This window comes from Astatotilapia calliptera, chromosome 4, assembly GCF_900246225.1.
Source record: "Astatotilapia calliptera chromosome 4, fAstCal1.2, whole genome shotgun sequence".
NCBI lineage: Eukaryota > Metazoa > Chordata > Actinopteri > Cichliformes > Cichlidae > Astatotilapia > Astatotilapia calliptera.
Genome location: NC_039305.1, coordinates 13638601 through 13653252, shown reverse-complemented (window position 1 = coordinate 13653252; position 14652 = coordinate 13638601). Strand labels below are relative to the sequence as shown.

Here is a 14652-nt window from a genome sequence, read left to right as displayed (position 1 = left end):
ATAACCTCCATGGTGACACCTCGACATGCGAACGGTTTTGTGTCAATCATCCTGAACAAAATACAGTGCTCAGCTGTCTACTACTTCTAACTATATTTATTTTTGTTATATTTTAACAAAGAAAAACAAACATGCTCATATTTAAGGAACTTGGAAACTAGTTCAGTCGCTCTTCTGAACCACCGCTTGTGATGTTGAACTCCATGTGGTCGCAGTTACCTATTTAACTGGGACACACGACTTGGGAAAAAAGTCTATTTAATCGCATTGTCTGTGTATCTACTGAATTTTTGCATTGCTGATTGCATGCTAACTAATTCAGCCATAATGCTATGACAAACTTGTCATTTAAGTGTCTAAATATGCGACCGTCACTAGAGATGGTCAAGGCTAAATCATATCCCCACAGAATATGGCTATCATGAAGGTAGTGTCAGAGTAATGAAGTGGTGATAATATGGTGAGAATGTCGTGCTTTGGTCCTTGAAGTCAGATCTGTAAATCAAACTGAGAGGAGTGATTTGGTCATACTGATCTGTTAGCCATTCTCGGTTTGTCCCCCAAGTGTTTATCATAGAGCTTTCACAAGTGGCCACTTCTGCTTGCACTGATAAACAGCACGGATTGGATCCAGACCCTGCTGGGTTATAGCTGGAGCCCTTGGGCTTGTAACCACACAGACTGAGAATGTTAGTCATTTGTTTATTATTGGCAATATTTGCCTGCTCCTAATCTTTGGCTGGATTAGCCAGATTAGGTGATTCTTATCCTACCTTTTTCCACTTTGGCATTTAGGGACATTTACATTTTGCATGTTTTGCTAATGGCTGCACTGACAACATGCGCATGCATAGACATGCTTTTAGGCTTGTGCACTAATGCGCGAATGTGTGTTTAAGTAAATGCTATTGCACATGTATCGCTGAAGGATGTTTGTAATCAAGAGTTTGACTGATACCCCTCTAACTTCTTCTTTATTGGAGGAATCAGGGTCTGTAGGAAAACTATTGCTGTGGCTGATATTTTATCCCATGCCAGGTCATCTTTGTGGTCAATGCTTGGAGCTGAAGGAGTGTTTGGATCTAGCAATATAGGGCTCCAGAAAATATTTTTTGTCATTTATTTTTTTCAAACAGAAACACTCGCAAGAGCCCTGTAGGAAACAATTAATCAAAGAAGCTGAATGTCAGTGCGGCGTCACTGGAATCGGAAATTAGTGATGTCATGAAGATGGAGAAAGTGGTCAGAATGGCGATTTTATGCCAGTTCTGTGTGCCGTGAAACTACTGGCCGAGAGTCACCTGGATCAGAAAGGGAATAGGGTTTACTGAAATGAGCTAGCTTGTTTAGTATGACCTTTACAGAGCTGATCCCAAACACTACATAAATCTGTTTCCAGTTTCAAAACACAACCACGCACATGCTCATTAACATGCCGTACTGCTTCACCCAAACAGTGTTTTTGTGGGTGAGAAAGTCCTGCAAATCTGCACAAACGCCCAGCACATAATTCACGCTCCTCAAATTCCCCCACAAACATGCACAGAAGCATGCACCACTGCTGCAAGATGGGCAGACATATAGGAAGTTTGTATCTATGCGTACGAGTGTGAATTTTGAGGTCAAAAGTGTAAGAATGATGGTTTGGAGTAGTCAAGTTGGGTGAGAATCTGATCTCACAGGGCGGAGGAGTACAGTAAGTCACTAGATTTATGTTAAAACTGCTGCTTTCTGGATGTTTAAGGCATGTCAGACTTCATTAGTTTCTAAGTACATTATTAGTCTCTTTTTTTATTACTTTTGTCTCTTTAGGTAATTTTCAGGGAAATAATCTCGTATTTAAGGATGTTATGATAGTTCTATATAGCCAGGGCTAAATGCTCTTCTTATAATATAAGAAGATAATTATATAAGGTTATATAAATGTATAAGGTTCTCAAAAAAAATGTTAGTGTGTGATTTGTCATTACTGAGCTCTTGACGTTTCTGTTTAAAGTCTTGTTTAAAGCGAGTTGTATTTTAGAGCCATCAAGTCTATAGTGAGTCACCGCCGCTGAAATTTGGTAAAGTCTCAAAGATTAAAAATCCCTCGGACATTTTGATAGAGATGCTAATATTGGGTGTGATTGACAAAATGAATGTTCAACCCTCCTTCAGCATCCCTTCTGACCCACCACAGAAAAGTCTCTTTACTTGCTGCACATGTAAGCTCTTCAGCTGAAGCAGTCACAGCTGAGCTTCATGGGGTGTTAGTTAATTGGCAGTTTTTGGTATGTGCAGATATGCTTCACTATGCATATCTTCCTTAATGTGCCCACCACTATTTGCTTTTTTTTAAAGTGTCCTTTAATTGGCTGCACAGTCACAGTCTCCTGCTTTAACTCTCCCCTGTGGAACCTAAATGTGGCCTGTTTGACCTCGAGGCCTCGGGGTGAGAACCTTGTATTTGCAAGCTTTAACCATCTGCTACTTACAGTTTTTTCCATCATTTCTCCTCTTTCCCTCTGTTTCTGCTTCCAGTGTGAGTTGGTGATCTCTTTTTCATCGATGCAGCATTGGGTCACTGAAAATAAAATCCGCTCTGTTTCAACGCCTTCCCATAACCCTGAACTATTCTGTTTTTTTTGTGTGTGTGTGTTACTCCATCGGCCATAGTTAGGCCATGCTGTCAACATGGTAACATGTCTGCCTCCTTAGACGCCAGAAAAGGCCCCAATGTTGGACTCTAGAGGATCAGTGCTAGATCTGACCATGCATTCTCCCTACACACCAGTCACTTTTAACTGGCTGTATCAGCAATACTCAAAGACCTGAGAGTACTCTGATCCCACCATGGGGTGTATAGCTGTGGCTCCGGCTGTGCTACACTTTAATCCCCTTTCCTTTCAACCACAATGGGAAACATGTGCTTACTCTGTGTAGGGTACAGGCCCACCATGGGAGAAGCTGTTTACCTTTGCTCCAAAACTAACATTTCATGGATCTTGTGACAATTCTTGGTCACTGCACCTTCTGGTTTAAAAGGGTCGTAGAAGGTGACACTTTCATCTGAGACTAGATGAATCTTTACCGCTGCTGCTTCTGAATAAAACTGTTTCCTCACTTCACACCTTGTAAAACTTGACACACATTTTTGTCCAAGTATGCATGGATAAAGGGAAGAGTTCAAGGCCAGGTTTGGAAAACAAAATGACATAAGGTACATTTGAATGAGCAAGGGGTGCAGCACGTTTGCTTGATTCACACTTTCCCAGTCGTAGGCCTCGATTTCGATCTTTGTCTAACATTCTTCAAGTGCAGTGTATGATGGTTAATTAATGGCACAGCAAGTGGGAGTTCCCACTCAAACCTCCAAAAAGGGGGGTTTTGCACACCCTTAGAACTGAATATGTCTTATTTTAGAACCACCTGAACTTCATTATCCTCCTAAGTTTCCATGTGGGTCAGTAACACCAATATAACACAGATTTTTGTACTTTCATGCTACTTGGTGAGATAAAAACTATATCCAAACACCAACCTAATCCACCATGTGGACATTTTCATTAACCTAGAGCTAAGGTCATGACCCATGTCACCAAAGTTCGGTCCCAGTTCTGGTGATGAATGGTTTATGTGCTGCCAGAAAACTTCAACAGAAAGATTCAGAGGTGTAAAACAGAAACAAGTAACCATATGTCACGCTGGAGGGCAGGAAATAAACTCCAGATGAAGACACTACATTGTGGTTTATTTTGCTTATGTGTGTGGGTGTGCACATACTGTAATGTAAGTGAACTGTAGGACTGTCTTTTGAGTTGCACAGCACACAGCATCTCCATTTCCACCAATCTATTCTAATTGTAGGATCATAACAGGTTTTTTATTGATCTATTGGTCTATGACTTTATCAAATATCCTAAATATCTAAAATAATGACAGCTATCATCACAAGTTATAATGTGGAACACTGCTCGTTTTCTTATTCTAAATATTACAGATACAACCATAAGACATGAGAAATTCAACTGGCAACTCAGTGGCTAAGACTGTTTTGATCAATGTCTTGCACCATATTGCAGCTGTTTAGACACTGGACCTCTTACATAGCAGATACTAGATACCCTTCACCTTCATTTGTTCTGTTATAACAAAAATAAGGCATATGGTTGTAGAGAATAATTTCTTGTGTTGTTACCTTGCCTTAGATACAGGGATAAATCAGCTTTTTTGATAAATTACTATTACTATTACTTGATTGACATGATTTGGATTGTTGAAGCTAATAAGGTTTGTGTCATATATTAAATATTTGTATCGTTTATTTTAATTTTTGGGCAACGCAACCAGAGCTTCCAGTTCAATAGCTTTTTGTGGGCATTATGCTATCTCAATTTACATTGACTCTAATCTGAGGCTTTGGTGACCAATTCTAAACTTCTGACTGGTGGCACTGTGTGATTTAGACACTGGCCTCCACAGGTGTGGCAAGTGATCTGAGGGATGAGTGAATTCTTCCTGAGTAATGGTAGCCATGATTTGCTCCCCATGTTGCCCTGCTCAAATCTTCCCCTTCCTGTTGTCTTATCTGAGCATCCAGTGCAACCTAAACCAGGGTGCGGTGCCTCTGTTCCTCCATTCCCTGTGCAGCCGGTCCCCATTGCTGGTTTTCTCAAATGTCACTGTGAAGAGAGAATGACCCAGTTGAGTTGGACTGACTGACAGAGTCCTGACACCCCATTGTAGGCACCCTGTCTCAACCTGCCACCCACAGCTTCCCACCTTCTGACCTTTGTGGCACCAAGGGCAAAACAGGCAAAGGCATTCAGCTATGCAGTAGATCCACGAAGAACTTTCTTTGTTTTTATAATGGAAATTGAAAAGCATTGATTCGTCTTCCAGACTCAAAAGTAATTTAGATTTCCTTAAAACATTTTTAAAGACGTAAATGGTAAGTGGTAGTAGACGGAGAGTAGACTAAAAAAGTAGAGACTTAACATAGATTGTGTAGAGACAATTTATACTTCTCCAACTGTCTGGATTTGATTAAGCCAAACAGTCCACCAGCATCAAGCCAAGCATCCTCTTTAACACTGTAACTTAAAAAAAAACTGCAAATAGTTACGAATCTGACCACTGAAGCTAAAACGCACAAAGATGTTAGATGTGTTCAGCAGCGTATCATAGAACCAAGCAGTCATTAAGGATATGCACACTGTGTATAATAACTTTGCCACACCGTGCTTATTTATGTGCTAACCCAAACTTCATTACTCCATAGAATAATAAGGCTTGTTTAAAGTAAAATCATTGACCAAAGCCAAATTGACACTTACTTAAGCTTGATAAACTGTTATTTTCCTGGCTTAATTCTCTGGTGCATGGTAACTTGAATAGGATTTGAATCATTTGTGAATCATCTATCATTTGCATTCCTGCCAAATACGCTATAAACATGTTTCCGCATGTGTTCATTCCATAGCTGATCTGCCAAACAGCAGTCGAAGGCTGCTGAAAGAAGGCTTATCTCACAGCCTTCTATGAAAATATATATATTTCTTTTTAATGGAATGTGGAATCAAAGGAATCTGCGATAAATTAACTGGATATTGCATTTTTTATTTTTTATTTTGGCCAATGTCCGATGCTGTCAATTTTTTTTGTACATTCACAAAGACAGGAAGTTTTGTGGGGAAAAATCTGATTAACTGAGTGCGTGTGTGTGTGGGTGTTTTTGTGTGTTTGTGTTTGAGTATAGCCACCAAACTTTGAATGTGTGTGTAGACTTGCAGACCTTAGCTCAGCTCGGAGATGTAATCTGATTTGCAGAAAGGAACGGGTCGTTTCACATGACTGGTTTAAAGGACCGCTGGCGCAAGGTTGTGCCAGTGTCCCTGACTGATTTGTGTGTGTGTGTGTGTGTGTGTGTGTGTGTGTGTGTGTGTGTGTGTGTGTGTGTGTGTGTGTGTGTGTGTGTGTGTGTGTGTGTGTGTGTATGGATATATGTACTTCAATACTTGTGTGTATACACCTACAAGTATTAATTTGTTTTCACAAAGTGCAACGCAGACATGTGATCATTTGCTACTATAGGCTTGCCTCCACTAGAAAAAGAGAGGTGTTGAAGTTTGCAATGTGGTCAAACACACCAGAGTTTTGCTTTTATTCCGTTGTTCTTCGGTTTAAACACGGTTTATTTGCAGAAATAAAGCCACCACTAATTAACAGTCAATTACACATCTGGAAAAAAGCAAAGCTCTGCTACAGACTCGGATGAAGGTTTTGTTTGCAGCTTTCTGTTTACACATCTCTTATAATCAGAGCTTTATTTTGAACTAATGGACCATCAGAAATTATATCAAATAATTGAAATCATCCTGTAGCCTGAGCCCTTTTTACAAGACTGCTAGGATTAAAATCCCCTTAAAGCTTCCCCTATGAATCTGCTGGGTTGTTTTTTTTTTTTACATAAATAGAAAAAAAATGTTTATTGATGTTTTTGTGGTCGAGATTCTCAGATGGGTTTTTTTTTTTGAGCTGGAAGAGGTCCATCATGTGATTTTCATTGGAGAGTGGCCGGAGGAGACGACCACAATAAAAACAAGTGAGCGTGCATGAGCGTGTGTTTGTGTGTCATCTGGCCTTGTTAATAACTGCAGGTTGTTTTCCATCTCGAGGTCGTCAACTGCGGTCATGGCATACACAAATGGAAGAGAGGAGGCCCTAGGAGGTGATATCAATGAGTGCTCCTGGGAGTGTCGTGTAAATGCATGCACAGGTCTTGTGAGTTTCTTAGTAATTGTGCTTCTGAGAGTTTGTGAGAGTTGCAAGTGTGTGTGAAAGTGCTGTTGCTTGAAAGTGTTTTCCTGTGTGTGGAGAACTCATAAGCAGGATGATGTAGCAAGCAGGAAGCTCTGATCCCAATAGGCGTGTCAGCAGGAGTAGTTTTTCATAAGGTAGTAATCTGACCAGACAAAGGGGTGTCCAATATTAAAGAGAGCCCCTACCCCTGAGCTAATCAAGACCTGACCAACCCTTCTGCTGGCTCACCAACTCTCTAAACATTACCTCATCTGGAGGCTTAGCCTAGCCACATGCAGCTCCAGTCTGCTGGTGTACATGATAACTCACTTAGCACAGTATGATAGCTAGAAATATAAGAAAGGATATAAAAGAAATGGGACCAGCACACAACTACCTATGGTGCCTAGTGCCAGGGAAAGGTATTTTAAAAGGCAGAGGAAAGAAAGAATCATTTTACCATGTCCTCCAGAAACTCTGGGAAGCAATTTGCCGGTATTCAGTTTCTCTCCCCACCGTCCTGTTATTGCTGTTTTCCCCTCAACTCTTGGAGCCTTCAACCTGAAAAGGAGAGTTTTTTTAGTTTAGGCTTTGTGTCACTTGGAAACAGTGCCTTTGTTGCCAAGGCAACAGTTCTGGGACAATGAAACTCAGAAGCAGAGAGCGCCTTTGTCTTGGAATGGATGAAGAGTGACCGACGCTGTCTTTGGTCCAGCCTCTTAACGTGTTTGCATGTGCTGTAGAAACCTGCAAGAGTCTTGATTCAGTATCTACCTGAACCTCTTGACCTCATAAAATAAAACCAGCACACCAAATAAATTGTAAATGTTACAATGGAAAAGCTACTTTGGCTACTTAAATTTTCCTGGGATGCCAGGTTTTGCAGAGCTCCCCTGAAACCCTAGATTTACACTAAGCAAAGATGAAACGTAGATCTCAGTTTCTAATCCGGATTTGACTTTTTTTAGTTTCTGCGAAAGTACTGCTTTCACTTATTTTTATATACAGTCATGCATATATGAGTCATTTTCTGCTTTTGTTCTTTTTCATATGGTTAACTTCTACATGTACAACATGCTCACAAATTTCAGTTATTAGAGCTAACAAACGATAGTGCCCATAGACTCCATATAAAAGAGGCTTTGGCTTACCATGTTAAATTTCTTGAGCTTAAAGTTACTATGTTTAGGCCAGAGAGTAATTCTGAGCTATTAGTTATCAGCTAATGCTAGCAAGCTAGGATAGCAAGCTACATCTGTCAGCTGTATGGGTCCATTTCACAGACAGAGATATCAGAGGTGTACTGGGGTTTCACTCACAGGCAGTGGAGCAAAGAGCAAAACTCTGTGCACAGATTGTGCAAACTCATAGCAGGATATTATTTCTCCCATTCAGTGAATTAGCAGAGGTAAAGACTAGAAAACCGGTACTGCCTTTAGCTGCCTATGCCAGCTGCTTAACCCTGAACATGCCATTAAAAAAAAAAAATACTTCTACATACTGCAGCTTTTTTGGCTCTAATTTGAAATATAATTTTGCATGAGTAAGTGGGACTTTCCCTAAATGAGTCAAGTCACTTATGATCTGTATGTCTGTGAGAGACCTGTTGTTTTTACAGACACTGGAGAGGAAGCAAGTTGTCTTATGTACTTAGGGTTGCCAACTCCCTGAAAAATAAATAAGGGACACCTCGTGGCCAGGGCCGGGCAACCCAGTTGTCTTCACCCTTCCCAGTGTGGTAGCTCTTTTTTTTGTGTGTGTGAAATTATTTTTTAACCATTTGACTTGAATTTGATTTAAGCAGATGCATATTCTTTGTGATATGACCATATGGGAAACAAATGATCATTTAGCCATTTATTTTTAGCTCAAAATGACAACATTAACACAGTAAAACAGGTCTCTTTCTTAAACAGAAGCCTGTCATGCTTAACTTTTGAGAATATAAGTAAATCTTTCTTTAAAAGAACTCTGTCCTGCTTAACTTAAAATTATATAAATTAATAGAAAGCAATAGAACGAAAAATATTCTTGTAACAGTGCACATTTAGTGCATTTAGTACAATTGGCTTCAGTTGAGGTATTATTTCAGCTTTTCTAAAGCTAATCAGCTGCTCCTGTTTGTAAACCCGCTTGTTCCCATGATTACGCACCTTAACTCATCATCATTATTCATCTATGTATTACTTTTATGTATTATTCATCTATTTGTTGTAATCATCCATCCTTGCAGTTGTTTATTACACAAAATAAATGATATTATCACACTTCTGGCCACATAGCGCTGATATTCACCGCACATGCCCATATTAACCTTAACCAGAGGGTTTAAACAACAAACCAGTGTTTACATACCATATCTGCTTCTGCCGTGGCCTGGTGGACAAAAAATTGGTTAAGGGTTCCCCGAGCTTTCACGCCCCTCATGTTCTTCTTGTGCCCACCACTAGAAGCATGCCTATGGAAAAAGTGCGCCGGCACACAGTGCAGTGCGCTTTATAGGTGTTATCGTGCACTTTCCCAGCCAGGTGTTTTCCTTTTCCCAGTCCTCCCTGTACTTTTGCAGCCTTTTTTCTTTTCTTTCTCTGAGGGGAACAAACATTGCTGCTCTAACGCTGGGCTTACACTGTGCGATTTTTGGCCCATTTTGAGCCGATTTTTGAGTCGTGCGACCGATTTGGTGATCGGCCCGATTTTGGCCTTCATCGTGCATCGTGTAGTATACGTGGGGTAACGAGAAGCGATTAACACCTCACGACCAGCTCCCGATCATCAATCGCTCGTGAGGGTGTCACCACAGCCGCTCACACTGCTCATGCGCAAACACGTAAACATCGGTGAAAAAGACGGCGCAGCACGGCTGTGCAGCGTGTGATCTGGACACAAGTGATGGAGGCACTTGTAGAACCTTGGAAAGCTCATCCGAGCCTTTTCGATGTGGCATCACAAAATTATCACGACCACAACAACCGTGAAAACAGTTGGATTTACACTGCTGCTCAATCACAGCTGCCTGATCATGTTTTTCATTAGCAATTTAGCAAAGTTGATGGTGGTGTGTCTGTGTGAGTGAAAGACAGAGAGAGAGAGCGACAGATTTTCTGTTATAACCTTCATGTTATGTTGGCACAGTGTGAGCACTCAGGTCGCATCAGAGCATCGGGCCGTATAGTGTGAGACCTGCATCGTGACCTGCAAACTTCTAATCCCTGCGAGTCAATCGTGCAGTTTGAGCAAGAGCTGAATAACGTGACTGAAAAAAATCGCAGTGTCTGCCCAGCTTTAGGTGTACTGTCATCCGAGACTTGCACCGCAGTGTCGGCGTTTGTTTCCCTGTTGGCCATGCTTGTTGTTGTGGTCATCTGTTGTCTTCCGGTATTTTCTCCGCAAGCGACCTTTCCTCGACCAATGAGATAATCTGAATTGTCATACTCGAATTGTCATAAGTGTGCTGTCAGCTCATTGGTCACAAAGCAGGAGAGGGGCTGGGAATTATGTTTTCAAACAAAGCGTTAATTCCATTAACATTTATAGACTACTTTTGATTCTCACTGTATTACGGGACAAAGTGCGTCCCTTATTAGCTCAATACGGGACGTGTACTTTTGTTTCTAAATACGGGACGATTCCGTTTTTTAAGGGACGGTTGGCAACCCTATATGTACTATTCATTTATTTTAAAAAGATAAAGTGCACATGACCTGTAATTCTTATTGTACTGTTGTTTCCTTCTCTCTGTTTTTTCTTGTTATAATATTTAGAGGCCAAAATGGGAAACCATATAATTAATTATAGGAATATTAACATAATCCAAATCAGTTCAAGCAAGTGTACTAAATGATTTCATTTTAACACCCAACAAGACTCAGAGATTATACAACACTGCGGGTTAATCTTGTGGCATCTGTAAATCAAGGGAACATTTGGCATTACTCATTTACAGTTATCAAAGTTTCTTAATACAAGTTTGGGCAGTGTTGGTCGAGATAAAATATGACTCCAGTTTTTTTTTCTTTTGTCTTATATGTGCACCTCTCTCTGAATCACTTTATTTCGCCATTCTTTATCTTTTTCAGATGATCACCAAGAAGGGGCTGAGTAATGGAAACATGACCTCAAGAGATTCAACAGGTAAGATTCTGTCTTTTGTTTGATCTTAAAGCCTAGGAGTACGTGATTACACACAGTGTCGTCTTATGAGGAGCAGCGACCGTTGCTATAAACAACCACAGTATGGTATGTTGACTAAATAAACAGAGGAAGAAGTGGTAGTTCACATATATGAGAGATGTGATCAGGGTGGTGCCACTGGATTCATGCCCGTGTTCTTGCTGTTTTTTTTATTGTGTAACCCAAGTCATGACAGCACAGTAAAGAATGCAGGGACACAGAGATATCACTTCAAACACAACTTCTCTCAGGAGCCTCAGATCCTTTCAGTGGAACTGAATGAAGATATGCTTTGATGGCCCACCACAGAGTCGGTGGCTTTCAAAGAAACCTGTTGATGGGATTGCACAGTGCACCCAGCCAACTGAATGAGTGGTACTGTATTTGTGCCTCTCAGGATACTCCTGGGTGTTCTCATTGGAGGTCAGATCTGCTTGACCTCAACATGAGTAGTCATTTTCTGTAGATTTTTTGGCTTGCCTTATCTTTTTTTTTTCTTCCCTTCCATCTTGTTCTCTCACCAAATGGAGAACTGTGTATGGATGGCAGGGTGCCAGCAGACAGGTACAGTAGATGTGCTGATGAGGGATGGTGATAGGGGCAGGCCTCAGTTGCAGCCTCGGGCAGAGAGAGACATACACAGGCAGGCGTAGACTCAGAGGCAGGTTGAAACCTGGTGCTGTATGCTGATGTTTCTCTGCTTGGCTGTGCTCCAGGGTGAGGCATGTGAGAGAAACGTGGGAAGGGAAAATCCAGAATGGAGGCCAGAAGAGATGCACAAAGTCAGGTAAAGGAAATCTGTCCTCCTTTCCCTGATTTTCAAAACTAAAGCCACAATGAAAAAAAGAAGGGTAGCTAAGAATGTGTAGTGGTAACAAAAAGTGAGAGCGGGAATAGGCGCATGAAGAAAGAGTACAAGAATGAGGCTATACTGTACACTGATGGAACGTGACTACTCACAGGTAAACCAACTCAGAGGTGCAGACAAGCAGAAAGAAGATAGGAAACATTGATAGATGACTGCTTATCCTCTGACATGTTCCTTCCCCGGGCAAAGAACAAGCGGGGCAGGCCCGTCCTGCCACTTTTCTGCCATAAAACATGCAGGGTTGAGTGGGTGGTAGACAACGTCATGTCATTTTGTGGAGGGTAAAGCAAAGCCTGGGTTGTCAGGAGAGCACCTCTGTGTATTATGTCATCTTAAAAGCAGATGTTGAAGCCAGATTAGATGAGAATTCAGAAAATAACTCAGCTGTTCAGCTGCTTATTAAGCAATTTGCTTATATTTCTATCTTTAGTCTTAAAGATGGACTTATCTTTCTTTTCTTTTATGAAAAATAGTTAGCTTCATTTGCATGATTACCTGGCCTGGTACGCTGTATCCAACAAAGGCATCTGGAGTTAGCCAACACACCATAATGTGATAATGAGGCTGTGGATAATTCTTCTTCTCAGGCCCATTTCTTTTGTCAGCAGTTTTTTGAAAAGAGCCAGTTCTGTTCTGCTAAAGTAATCAGCTGCGCAGTAGTTGATCAGTTTTGATGTTTTATTAATTTAATAATTATTTGACGTAACTTTAAAAAACGTTGACTCAACATTTTAAGCAAAACATTGTTATAAAGGATCCAATACTTATCTTTTTTTTTCTTAAGCGCGGGTATGAGAAATGTCTCAATATTCAAGTAAGTGGTTTTGGGCTCCAGTCAGTCATTAGTTTCTGTATTATGTTTCCAGGATCATACTAAATCCTGGTTTGGACTGTTGGACCAGCATCCTCTGAAGCAGATGTTTGCTCCTGGCAAGGCTGCCGACAACATGAGCTCCAACACTGGCAATCTAGCTCCCAGGATTCAGTGAGCAGCGTGAGCTTGGAGAAGCTATGACATAAACGCAGCAGGACGGTGAATCGCGTTTTGCTGCTCAGACATCATGGAACAGATCAGTCAGCCCCATCTGGAGAAATGCTCTATAGAAGAGTCATATATTTACCATAGTTACTTTGATGGATACAGCATGTTGTTTGACTTTATTTTTCTAATTGATTTTATGATGATAATTTCCCGGCATCTATGTATCTTCTCTTGTTTTGCAGATTTTATTTACAGTGTCGCTCATTCAGTAACTTCAGCATTTAATGTGTAATTTTTGTCATTTTTGGTAATGTGACTGTTTTCAAAGTGGCTCTTCTAAAACTGCATAAGAACGTTTATCCAGGGAGGAGCACAAAAGATGTCTCCTACTGTGTATAAAGACTTAATGCACATGTGATTGAGATTAATCAGACGAATCACTCAATCAGTGGATATGTGATTTTCATCTTCGACAAAGAAGCCATTGTCATTAATGTAAAACCATGAATTCTCCTTCTTACGCTGCATTTTATTGTGACACATTGGCAGCTTCTGCTAATTTCAGTTAATAATCCTGTCAAGCAGTTTATTCTCATTATGATTTATGACTCCATAGCTTTTGTTGTTTTTGTTAAGCCCTGTTAGCAGAAATTAAAAGGTGTATCCAAGCTGCTGTTTGTTTGTGTTGTCATTCCAGATACATGAGATAAATGGTTGGATGTTTCAGTGGTGTTCATTGTTACGGTTATTCATGCTGGCTTCCTTACTAGTTAGGCCAGTATGTGCTAGTCTAGCATTTGAGGAATAAATGGGGTGTTATCTTTTTTTTTTTTCTTCAAAGGAAGACAAGGTAAAGGTGAACTTTACAGTAAAAATGTAATATGTTACATTTAAACTGAAACAGTGATTTTTAATAGTTTTACTGGCAATCGCAACATACTGAATGTATATTTTTGGTTGATGTTACAATGTAATGTGTAAATGCATCACTTACTATAATCACAAAAAATTGTAGAAGTAACAGTAAAAAGATGACATCATTTTGCTGAGTTTACACTCTACAAACGTGTCACGTATGATGTTGATGGAGAAGTGCTTAATGTCACATAATAGGTCAACGTGTGTCAAAATGCAGGGAGTTTCCAACCATACTGTGGAAGAAATCCCCACAGATCCCTCGTCTTGTCCCAAAAATATTCAACATACGTCGCTAATGCATGCATTGTTTTCATTTAGTCTGAGTGACTTCAGCATTTCAGCAGTGACTTCCCATTCAGCTGTCTTTCGCTGTCATTTCAGTTACGATTCAATAAAGTCTGCGTCAGGGTGGGTAGGTGAAGGAGTGTATAGTTGCTAAGGGTGTAATTATTCCTCAAGGGGTTACTTATTGTTGTCCTTGCCTCAGTGATAAAACAAAGCTGACTGGGCAAGTTCCATTACAGTTTGTTCAGGCTTTTATTCTAGTGCTTGACAACTTGTCTCGGGCATCATAGGAATCATATTAAGACTCAAATTTGAGGTGGACGAGGTCATAGCCGTCTGAAAAAAAAAAACCGACAAGCGGGATAAAGGCCCCGGTGGTGATGTTTTGGAAGTTGAGCTTTGTGACATCTTTATGGCCCTGCTTATGTTCAACAACATTAGCATGTCCACAATGCACTTCTCTGCTTGTCTGCCTCCCCCCTTTTTTCTCTCCTCCCTTTTCTCACACACATACACATTTACACAACTCAGGGGGGAAAAAATGACCTCTCGGCAGCTCTCAATTCACTGCACTTCTATAGCCTTGAATGGACCGGCTCAACAAAAGGTGACATAATTTTCTCAGGGTTTGATTGGCCCCCTCCATGCC

General features: G+C 40.6%; 1 long non-coding RNA gene across 2 annotated transcripts in view; it reads left to right on the top strand.

Moving 5' to 3' along the window:
• The window catches only part of LOC113020719 (uncharacterized), a 49320-nt gene extending 35790 nt beyond the window's left edge, over window positions 1–13530 (top strand). For both annotated transcript variants that reach the window (XR_003272218.1, XR_003272217.1), the window contains exons 4-6: window positions 10857–10911; window positions 11667–11737; window positions 12685–13530. This is a non-coding gene — a long non-coding RNA (uncharacterized LOC113020719). The remainder of the gene's footprint in view (window positions 1–10856; window positions 10912–11666; window positions 11738–12684) is intronic.
• The last annotated feature ends 1122 nt before the right edge of the window (window positions 13531–14652 follow it).